This window comes from Lepus europaeus, chromosome 20 (genome assembly GCF_033115175.1).
Source record: "Lepus europaeus isolate LE1 chromosome 20, mLepTim1.pri, whole genome shotgun sequence".
NCBI lineage: Eukaryota > Metazoa > Chordata > Mammalia > Lagomorpha > Leporidae > Lepus > Lepus europaeus.
The window spans coordinates 5,549,260-5,560,221 of record NC_084846.1 but is presented as its reverse complement, the minus strand read 5'-3'; positions in this window follow the sequence as shown (position 1 = coordinate 5,560,221).

Below are 10,962 nucleotides of genomic sequence, written 5' to 3'. Positions count from 1 at the left end.
TGTTTCCGTGTCGCGTGGGGAACGGCACAGCCGTGAGCGGGGCTGCAGATGTCGCACACTGACATCATCCCCTTGCTTACCCACCAGAAACGACGCTGCTGGGCCACAGGGCCAACTGACTCTGAGTCCTGTGTACCCGTGTGTGTGTGCATTACATATGAGTGTACTCCAGGAGTGTGTGCACATCACACATATACAAATGTGTACGGCATGAGCTGCATACATCACACACGTGTGGAGACATTACATGAGTTTGTGTATTACATATATGAGTAGTACATATGTAATGTATACATTACGTGATGTGTGTGCATTGTGTGTATCACATATGTGTATGTACACATTGTGTGTAGACATACATATATCAGTGTATTACGTATATCAGTGTACACGTTAGTGTGTGTATTACATATGAGTGTATACGTTATGAGTGTATTACATTTGTTAGTGTATCACATGAGTTGTGTATGTTACATATATGCGTGTATGCATTGCATGTGTGTCTACACTACATGAGTGTAAATGTTACACATGGGTGTACACATTACACATACGAGTGTGTACACATTACACGTGTATATGTGTGCATTATGTGAGTGTGCGTGTGTAGATTACATACATGTCAGCGTGTGTGTTACACATCTATGTGATGACGTGGTCGTGGCAGTACACTCCCAGAGAGACAGCTGTCACGTGTTTGCCCTGACCCGGGTGGCCAGCAGAGCCCCGGGAACAGCGTCTGGAGATTCGCGAGGGTTCCCAGCCCTTGTCTCTTCTGCTGAGGAACAGTGGGTTTTTTCTCCACGCTATTTGTTGAACTTTTCACTTAGTGTAGGGGTAACCTTACCAATATTAAGTAAACTGAAAACAGACATTTGGGAAAATTAAGAGTGGGAATGTGAGAGGGAGGAGCAAGGAGGAATGAGGGTGGGAGTGTGGGCGGGGGTGAGGCTGGGGTGGGAGGCGTCACTGTTCCTACATCTGTATGTATGAAACTTGTACAAGTTAAATACAATTTAAAAACTAAAAAGTTAGGGCGATAGGTTGGCACAGTGGTGAAGCCACGGCTCGGGAAGCCCGCATTGCATGTCGGAGCCTCTGGTTTGAGTCCCGGCTCCGCCCCGACCCCAGCTCCCTGCGCATGCGTGCCCTGGGAGGCAGCAGTGACATCTCAAGTCCTGGAGGCCCTGAATGAAGTCCAGCCCCGTCATGGCCCCGCTGTGGGTATTGGGGCGTGAACTAGCAGATAGGAGACCTCTGTCTGTCTGCCTTTTCTTTATTAATATTTTTTAAAAGATTTATTTCTTTGAAGTTATAGAGAGGAGGGAGGAGGAGGGGGAAGGGGAGAGAGGTTTCCCATCCACTGGTTCACTCCCCAGATGGCCGCAATGGCCGGAGCTGAGCAGATCCGAAGCCAGGAGTCGGGAGCTTCTTCCAGGTTTCCCATGCAGGTGCAGGGGTCTGCTGCCTTTTATTTTTAAAAAAGTTATTTTTTAAAGATTTGTTTACATGAGCAGCAGAATGAGAGAGAGAGAGAGAGAGAGAGAGAGAGAGAGAGAGAGAGATCTTCCACTCACTGTTTCACTCACCAATGGCCATGATGGCCAGTCTGGGCCAGGCAGAAGCCAGGAGGCAGGAGCTCTATGTGTGCTTCCCATGCAGGTGGCAGGGACGCACTTGGCCGTCTCCGGCTACTTTCCCAGGGGGACTGGCAGAGCCAGAAGCAGAGCAGCTGGTCCTTCAATTGGCGCTCCAGCGTGGGCTGCAGGAGCCACAGACGGCAGCTTAGCCTGCTGCACAACACTGGCCCTCTCTGTCTATTAAACAAGTGAAATAAAATATTTTAAAGCACAGAATGCCATTTAAAAAAAAAACCACCACCCAGGGACAAAGTCCCATTGTAAAACGGCACAGCACCTACGCGTGTCCTCCAGGACACTTTAAGCTGTGTCTCAGGTGACTCACCTGGGACAGCGTCAGCTCTGCCTTAACAGATGTCGGAGAGGCGTGCACATGCCCACCACGGGGAGACGCTGTCTTGGGACACTTTCCACCTGGACGCGGAAGAATCTGCAGGTGCGCAGCCAGCACAGAGCTGTTTCTCCAGCCCCGAGCTCGGCTGGACCGGAGCCTGAGGAGCAGGGAAGACGGGACCAGTGTCTGACGTGCACCTGTCACTTTGGGACGCAACAGGAGAAACTTCCTTCAGAAATGACCGTGTAGGGTGTAGGGGATGGGTGTTGGGCATGGGGGCGACACCCACTTCCCGCGTCTCTGAGCCTGGGTTCCAGCCCCATTCTCCACTCCTGACCCCGGCTCTCTGATAACGTGCCCCTAGGGAAAGCAGCAGAAGACAGCTCAGGACCTCGGGCCACGGCCACCCACGGGAGAGATCCATGAAGCTCCTGGCTCAGGCCTGGCCCAACTCCGGCTGCTGTGGGCACTTGGGGAGTGAACCCGCGGACAGAAGACCTCTCTCTCTGCCTTTCAAATAGGAAGAACAAATGACCACGTACCTGCCTGTGACACAGGCTACGAGTGCCCGGTGGGTACAGACGCCCAGCTCTGGCGAGACCTCCCTGTTCCCACAGTGATCATGGCAGCAAGACCTGGAGGAGGAACCGGTGCTAACGGAGAGGAAGGGGCCCGGGGGAGAGGGCCACACGCCTGGCACAAACAGCCAAGCAGCGGCTGTGAAAATGAAGATGCGCTGCTTGCAAGAGACCGTGACCCTCGGGGGTGTCCCATGGGCCGGCTGCCACCCCCAGACAGCCCCGTGCCACTCGGGTTCAAGGCTGAGCACAGGTGTGTGGCACGCCACGTGGCCGTGGGGGCCGGCCAGCTGCTCTCTGCGTTCCCTGTTCGGATGGAAGGCATTGAGCTTCAGTGACTGCACACGGCCAAGAACTTGAGCCACGAGCATCATCGCCCGAGTTTAACAGGTGGCCGGCTGGCTGTTGTACACTTTTGTGGGTTGTTTTAAGATTTATTTATTTATTTGAAAAGCAGAGTTACAAAGAGGGGGTGGGGAGAGATCTTCCATCCACCGGTTACTCTCCAAATGGCCTTTATGAAGGCCAGGGCTGGGCCAGGCCAAAGCCAGGAGCCAGGAGCTTCTTCCGGGCCTCCCGCGTGGGTCACAGGGCCCAAACACTTGGGCCATCTTCTGCTGCTTTTTCCAGGCCATTAGCAGGGAACTGGATCAGGAGTAGAGCAGCCAGGGCTCCAACCAGCGCCCATATGGGATGCCAGTGTTGCAGATGGTGGCTTTATAGGCTGTGCCACAATGCTGGTTCTTATTGTATAATTTTGGATATTTCTATGTATTTATTTTAAAGATTTATTTATTTACTTGGAAGTCAGAGTTACACAGAAAGAGGAGAGGGAGGGAGGGAGAGAGAGAGAGGGAGAGAGAGAGAGAGGTCCCCCATCTGCTGGTTCACTCCCCAGATGGCCGCAACAGCAGGAGCTGTGCCAATCCAAAGCCAGGAGCCAGCAGCTTCTTCCGGGTCTCCCACACAGGTGCAGGGGCCCAAGGAGCTGGGCCATCTTCTACTACTTTCCCAGGCCACAGCAGAGAGCTGGATGGGAAATGGAGCAGCCAGGACTGGAACCAGTGCCCACATGGGATGCCAGCAGTGCAGGCGGCAGCTTTACCGCTATGCCACAGCACCAGCCCCTCTGTGTATTTTTTAAACATATTTTCTTTTTTAATTAAAAAGTAATTATTAAAAATATATTGGATGGGGCTGGCGCTGTGGCGTAGCAGGTAAAGCCGCCGCCTGCAGTGCTGGCATCCCGTATGGGTGCCAGTTTGAGTCCCGGCGGCTCCACTTCCCATCCAGCTCCCCAGCTGCCTGCAATGCCCAGGCTGAGGCCAGAATCAGGAGCTCCATCCAGGCCTCCCACGTGGGCGGCAGGGAGCCAATACTTGGGCCATCCCCTGCTGCCTCCCAGCGTGGGCATGAGCAGGGAGCAGGGCCCGGCCAGGAACCCGGGCTCTGACGTGGGGTGCAGGTGACCCAAGCCCTGTCTTAATCACTGCGCCAAACACCCACTGCTCCCCTCTTCTAATGATGTCACCCAGGGGTCCTACCCTCAGGAGTTCATCTAATCAGGATCCCCTCCCAGGGCCGGCACGGTGGCGTAGTAGGGCTAAGCCTCCGCCTGTGGCACCGGCATCCCATATGGGACACTGTTCGAGTCCCAGCTGCTTCACTTCCTACCCAGTTCCCTGCTCGTGGGCTGGGATAGCAGTGGAAGATGGCCCAAGTGCTGGGACCCCTGCACCCACGTGGGAGACCCAGAAGCAGCTCCTGGCTCCTGGCTTCAGATGGGTGCAGCTCCAGCCCTAGTGGCCATCTGGTGAGTGAACCAGCAGATGGAAAACCTCTGTCTGTCTCTCCCTCTCCCTGTCTGTAACTCTGCCTCTCAAGTAAATAAATTCTGTATATGTATATGTATATGTATATGTATATGTATATGTATATGTGTGTGTGTGAGGTTTCTGATACTGAAATCTGGGAGACAGAGACCACACGGTCTGCGCCGGTGGGGAAATGCAAGCTGAAACCACACTGAGCCACTTCACACGTGTTAGCATGGCCCATCCTACAGCTAAAGCAGGAAGCACCCAGGGAGGGTGAGGGTGTGCAGGCCACGGCACACTGGAGCCGGGGGTACACCGGCGGCAGCCACGGTGGGAAACACAGGTAGACACGAGTGACCAGGAGCCAAGGGTGCACATCCCTCCAGCCTTCCCGTGCAGAGTGCTGGGGTCAGGAATATTCTCGCTCACTCACAGCGTGGGCTGCCGGGCCAGGTGCCGCGTCGGCTCGGGTCCAGACGGTGACTCGCCCCAGCCTTCACCTCCCGGCAGCCCTAAGATCGCTACACTTGCAACAGTTTCATCCTCCGGGTGTGTCTTTAAACACGTGATAAAGTACACATAGCGTGAAATCCGTCACCCCAAGTGCTCCTAAGTGCGAGTCGGTGGCATTTAGTGCATTCGTGGTGCTGTGCCACCTCCGCCATCTGCCTGCGGAGCTTTCTGCCTGGCCGGCGCTGTGGCGCAGTGGGTGAAAGTCCTGGCCTGCAGCACCGCATCCCATTTGGACACCGGTTCAAGTCCCAGCTGCTCCACTTGTGATCCAGCTCCCTGCTGGTGCACCTGGGAAGGCGATGGAGGGTGGCCTGAGTGCTAGGGCCCCTGCAGCTGCATGGGGGCCTGGAGGAAGCTCCCGGCTCCTGGCTTCGGACCAGTTCAGCCCCGGTAGTTGTGACCATTTGGGGAGTCACCCAGCAGACAGAATTGTAAATCTGGTTTTCAAATAAAAAATAACTTCCTTCCCTTCCCAAACTGAAACTGTCCCCATGAAGCCCTGGCTCCCTCTCCCCTCCCAGGCCCTGGCGCACCCCTCCCCCCGCCCCGATCGCTGTCCTGTCTATGAGGTGTCGACTGCAGGGGCCTCCCATCAGTAGAACCCTGCAGGACTTGTCTTTGATGCTTACTGCACTGAGAATAACCCTCGTGTTGCAGCAGGTCCGAAAGTCCCCTCCCTTCTGTGTACTGTGTAAGATTTGTATTTACTTAAAAGGCAGAGTAACAGAGTGTGGGGGCGGGGAGTCAGACAAAGAGGTCTACCTCTACCATCCGCTGGCTCACTCCCCGAATGTCCACGACTGTCGGGGCTGGCTCAGGCTGAAGCCAGGAGCCTGGAGCTTCTCCCAGGTCTCCCATGTGAGTGCAGGAGCCCAAGCACTTGTGCCATCTTCTACTGCCTTCCCCGGTGCACCAGCAGGGAGCCGGATCAGAAGTGGAGCAGAAGGGACTCGAACGAGTGGTCTAACGTTGGGATGTCGGTATTGCAGGTGGGGGGCTTAACCTGCTGTGCCACAATCCCAGGCCCGAAAACAGGTATTTGCCATAAACCCTCTGACGGTCCTTGGTATTTCAAAAGCCTGCTCCAGGTATCCAACCGCTGCTCACCTCCGTGAGGCTGCAGATCGCAAACCCGGCCAGCAAGGGCCAGAGCTGCTGGCCAGAGCTGCGCCCCCATGCGACCAGGGCAGTCTCTGCAGGGGAAGGGGGACCAGGAGGGAGAGGACGGGGCTGGCCCAGGGTGAAGGCTGAGCATGGCCACACTGATCAGCGGTCAGCTGCGAGATCCAAGCAGCGGCTCTGACCCCCAGGGGCTCCAGCACGAACAGCCCTCGGGAGCCGGGCTCTCACACAGAACGGACAGGATGAACCTTAAATATTGTTCACATGGGGCCGGCGCCGCGGCACAGCAGGTGAAGCCTCCGCCTGCGGTGCCGGCGTCCCATACGGGCACCAGCTGCTCCACTTCCCATCCAGCTCTCTGCTGTGGCCTGGGAAGGCAGTGGGAGATGGCCCAAGTGCTTGGGCCCCTGCACCCACGTGAGAGACCTGGATGGAGCTCCTGGCTTCGGATCAGCCCAGCTCCAGCTGTTGTGGCAGCTGGGGAGTGAACCAGCGGAGGGAAGACCGCTCTGTGTTTCTTCCTCTGTCTGTAATTCCGCCTCTCAAATAAATAAATCATTAAAAAAAATGTTGTCCACATAACGACTCGCTGCGAAGCACTGAAGCCACCTGGAGGACTAGCAGGCGCCTGGCACCCACGGCGGACCCACGGCGGCACCCTCGCCAGACCCACAGCTGTGGGGCGGCCTCTGCCGTGCACGGGGGCTGTGGGGCTCCGAGCCACCCTTGGTGCCGATGTGTGACAGCTGGCATGGTCGTGCTGTGCTACAAGGACTGGCACTCACTGACGTCCGCAGAAGGGAGAGGCCCACGGGGCAAAGTCCTTGGTTCCAGGGCAGGGCGGCGACGTAAGACCAAATCGGCGTGGCTGCTGGGTCTCCAGTCTCCAAAGCCGTGAGGCATTAGACCTCGCGTCTTCATTGCTGTTCAGCTCGGTCTCTTCTTTCCCTTTTCCTTTTACCTTTCATTATTCTTACTTGAAAGAGGAAGAAACCTTCCATCCGCTGATCAACTCCAAGATGCTCTCAATGGCTGGGGCTGGGCCAGGATGAAGCCAGGAGCCCAGAACTCACCAGGGTCTCCCACGTGGGTGGCAGGAGCCCAAGTCCTTGGGTCATCTTCTGCTTGTCTCCCAGTCGCGTGAGCAGGGAGCAGGACTGGAAGTGGAACAGCCAGGGCTCAAATTGGCGCTCTGATCCGGGTGCCGGCATGGCCAGCTGAGCTGCTGCACCACGACACCAGCCCCAGGCATTGCTTCCGAGCCACAGGAAATGGACAAAGCAAGCCTCCTTCCTGCTAGGCCCCGGTGTTCTCATCAACCAAGCCCTCACCTGGGGCAAGGGGTCACCGGCAACGCCCTCCTCCCTGCTGGCCCGCCACCGGGCGGGCTCAGCTCTGCAGCTGGGCAGACCAGCTGGGCCTTCGAGTTACTCTCACTGGGTCAAGAGAACAACACACTTTTCTGGACAAAACTGCATAAATCTTGAAGAAAACTGTCAATTGCAAGAAAACATTTGGTCATGATTTTTTTTTTACTCCAAATGAAGCAGAGTCAGCTGAACTTCCCACAAACGCCTTCGAGATCGGCCCTGGCTCAGAGTGCGCGGCCGGGATCACAGCAGGTGGAGAAATGGCTGCTGCCCAGGCGGGGAGAGCGGAGGTGCTCTGCTGCCCCCTGGTGTTCACTGCACGCCCTGCCTCACCGCGCTGCGCCATCTGCTGAACCTGGCCAAGGGACCTGGGGTCATTCAGCCAGGTGGACGGATAAACAAACTGTGAGACATCCAAACCACGGGACACACTCCAGGTTAAAGAGAAATGAGCCACGGGGATGGACGTTGTGGCGCAGCAGGCTAAGGCACAGCTTGGCACACCAGCATCTCACACTGGACACAGGTTCAAATCCTGGCTGTCCACGTCCTGGCCCACGCACATCCTGGGAAGCAGTGGCAGCAATGGCTCAAGCGCGTGGATCCCTGCCACTCACTTGAGCAATGGGCATCCCAGCGGCGGCCTGGCCTGGCCCAGCTCTCGCGGGCATCTGAGAAGTGAAGTAGCAGATGTTTTCAAATAAACAAATAAAAACTTGTTTAAAATGTAAAATGCCATTGGCCACGTTATTGGGGCCCCAGCGGGAAATATAATAAAGTTGGATTCATTCCTCACATGATGTATCAGGTAACCAAAAACAAAGATTTAAATGAAAGAAACCACAGGTACACAAACGCACAACAGGCAAATCGACACCACTAGGGAGATGCAAATTAAGAACCCAGGCCAGGCCCAGCACTGTTGCCTTGCAGGTAACCTGTGGCGCCGGCATCCCGAATGGGGACCACTTCCAGTCCCGGCTGCTCCACTTCTGATCCAGCCCCGCTAATGCACCCGGGAAAGCCGTAGAAGATGGCCCAAGACCTTGGGCCCCTGCACCCTTGTGGGAAACCAGGAAGAAGCTCCTGTGCCTGGCTTGGATCAGCCCAGCTCCAGTTGTTGCAGCCATTTGGGGAGTAAACCAGCAGATCTCTCTCTCTCTCTTTCAGGCAGAGCTGGCTCAGGGACCTTTCCTGGGCCACCAGGCCCAGAGGTGGCCTCCTCACGGGCATCCATCATGATACCATGAGTAATAATTCACAACAGCTCTCCTGGTCTGCCGTGGGGTTGGAAAGGGGCACAGCAGGGCGCTCCCTGGGAACACGTGGCGGCCACCTCTCCAGTCCAGCGAGTGCAGGACTCTCGTGGAGCCCTGGCTCTGGGGAGATCCTGAGAGCCCCGTCTCACAGCCTCCCTGCCTCTCCGGTGCTGTGACTGGGGTGGCACCGCGGGTTGAGCCACTGCCTTCGACACCAACATGCCTTCAGAGCAGCGGTTCAAGTCCAGCTCTCTGCTAACGTACCTGGGAAGGCTGTGGCTGATGGCCCAAGTCCTTGGGTCCTGTCACCCACACGGGAGATCTGGACAGAGTCCCGGACTCCTGGCTTCAGGCTGGATCAGTTCTGGCCATTGCTGTGATTGGGGAATGAACCAGAAGACCTCTGGCTCTCCCTCTCTACCACTCTGCCTTGAAAAAACTCAACTGAAGGAGAAAGGAAGATGACCAAGAGGAGGAGGAGCAGCAGGAAGAAGCTGCCGAATCAAGTGCAGCCACAGCGTGGTCACCGTTGGTGTGCTGAGCTGTTGGATGAGTGTATGTACTGTGTGCGTTCCAAAGCTTTCAGACATAAAAGCTTTACAACGTGGCTGGATGCCCTCGGATATTTAAGTCCTGTCGGCCCCGCCTCCCCTCCCTGTCCCTGTCAGCTCTGCCTCCCTGCCTCCCTCCCGTGAGCACGGCTGTCCCTGTCAGCTCTGCCTCCCTCCCTCCCGTGCCCCCGCACGAGCACAGCTGTGCCCTGCAGATCCCCAGCCCCACACGTGCTCCAGTTTCCCCTCTGCAACAGCACAGCGCCGGGGCCAGCGTCGTGGCCACTGCCTGTGACGCCGGCACCCACATGGGAGCGCCAGTTTGCTCCACGTCTGATTCAGCTCCCTGCTAATGCACCTGGAAAAGCAGCAGGGGATGGCCCAAGTGCTTGGGATTCTGCCACCTGTGTGGGAGATCGGGATGGAGTTCCAGGCTCCAGGCTTCAGCCAGCCCAGCCCTGGCCACAGCAGCCATCTGGGGAGTGGACCACCACATCAAAGATGTTGATTTCTCCCTCTCCCTCCCTCTCACTCTGAAACTGTTTTACAGGTAAAAATAAATCTTAACAAAAGCATACTGTTTGCATAGAATCTACATATATCCTTGTGTTGGGGGGGGAGGTCTTCCATCCGCTGGTTCACTCCACAGATGGCCACAACGGTCGGAGCCAGGAGCGTCTTCCAGGTCCCCCATGTGAATGCGGGGGCCCAAGCACGTGGGCCATTTTCTGCTGTTTTCCCAGGCCACGAGCAGAGAGCTGGATCAGAAGAGGGGCAGCCGGGACTCGAACTGGTGCCCATGTGGGATGCCGGCACTGCAGGCGGAGGCTTAGCGCGCTACGCCATAGCGCCGGCCCCACAATTTCTCTAGATGATTCCTAACACCTAACACAATGCCTGTGCTACACAAACAGCTGTCACACGCACAGAGCAGGGGCCACGTGTTATCCTAGCATTTCTCACCCATGGGTAACTGGCTCCAAGGATGCAGACCCCATGGGTACGGAGGGCTGGTTGTGCCGGCCACGCGACCTGGCCAGGAAGCGTGCGCCTGGCTGAGTTACAAGCCTAGGGCGCCTGGTGCAGCAGTTAAGATACCACGAGGGACACCACACGGAGTCCACCGTCTCAGCCTGGCCGCGCTCCAGCTCTTGCACGCATCTGGACAGCGAACCAGGGGGTGGAAGGTCTTTGTCTCTGGCTGCCTGTAAAATAAAATGTTCTAGCTTATCTGTTCCTTTACTGCGGTTTCTGAATGGCAGACTGATAGGGGACACAGAAAGGAGACAGACACTCCCATCACTGGTTCACCCCCCAAATGACTGCAACAGTCAGGGCGGAGCCAGGCCCAAGCCAGGAGCTGTGACGTCCACGCGGGCTCCTATGGGGGTGGCAGGGCCACCAGCACTCGGGGGTCACCTGCCGCCTCCCGGAACATTAGCGGGGAGCTGATGGGACTGATGGGACGCACAGACAAGGAGCGCCCTCAGCCACGACGTGGCGTCCCGAGAGGCGGCTCAGGCTGCAGACAGAATCCTGGGTAACTCTGGGAGGGCACACCCAGGCGTCCGCAGTGCTGCTCTCCGACGGCGGCTGCCGCAGACGGCCTCGCCGTGCACGGGCAGAGGGCCGGGGGAGGCCGGGAGGACCCCAGGAACAGGGAGGCTGCCTCTGCACAACCCTGAGCAGCACCCCTCAGGCTGTGCCCGTTGCCCTCACCTGCCTCATCCCAACCTTGGGTCTATTGTCGTGGGGGTCTAGCACAGCTCTCAGAAAAG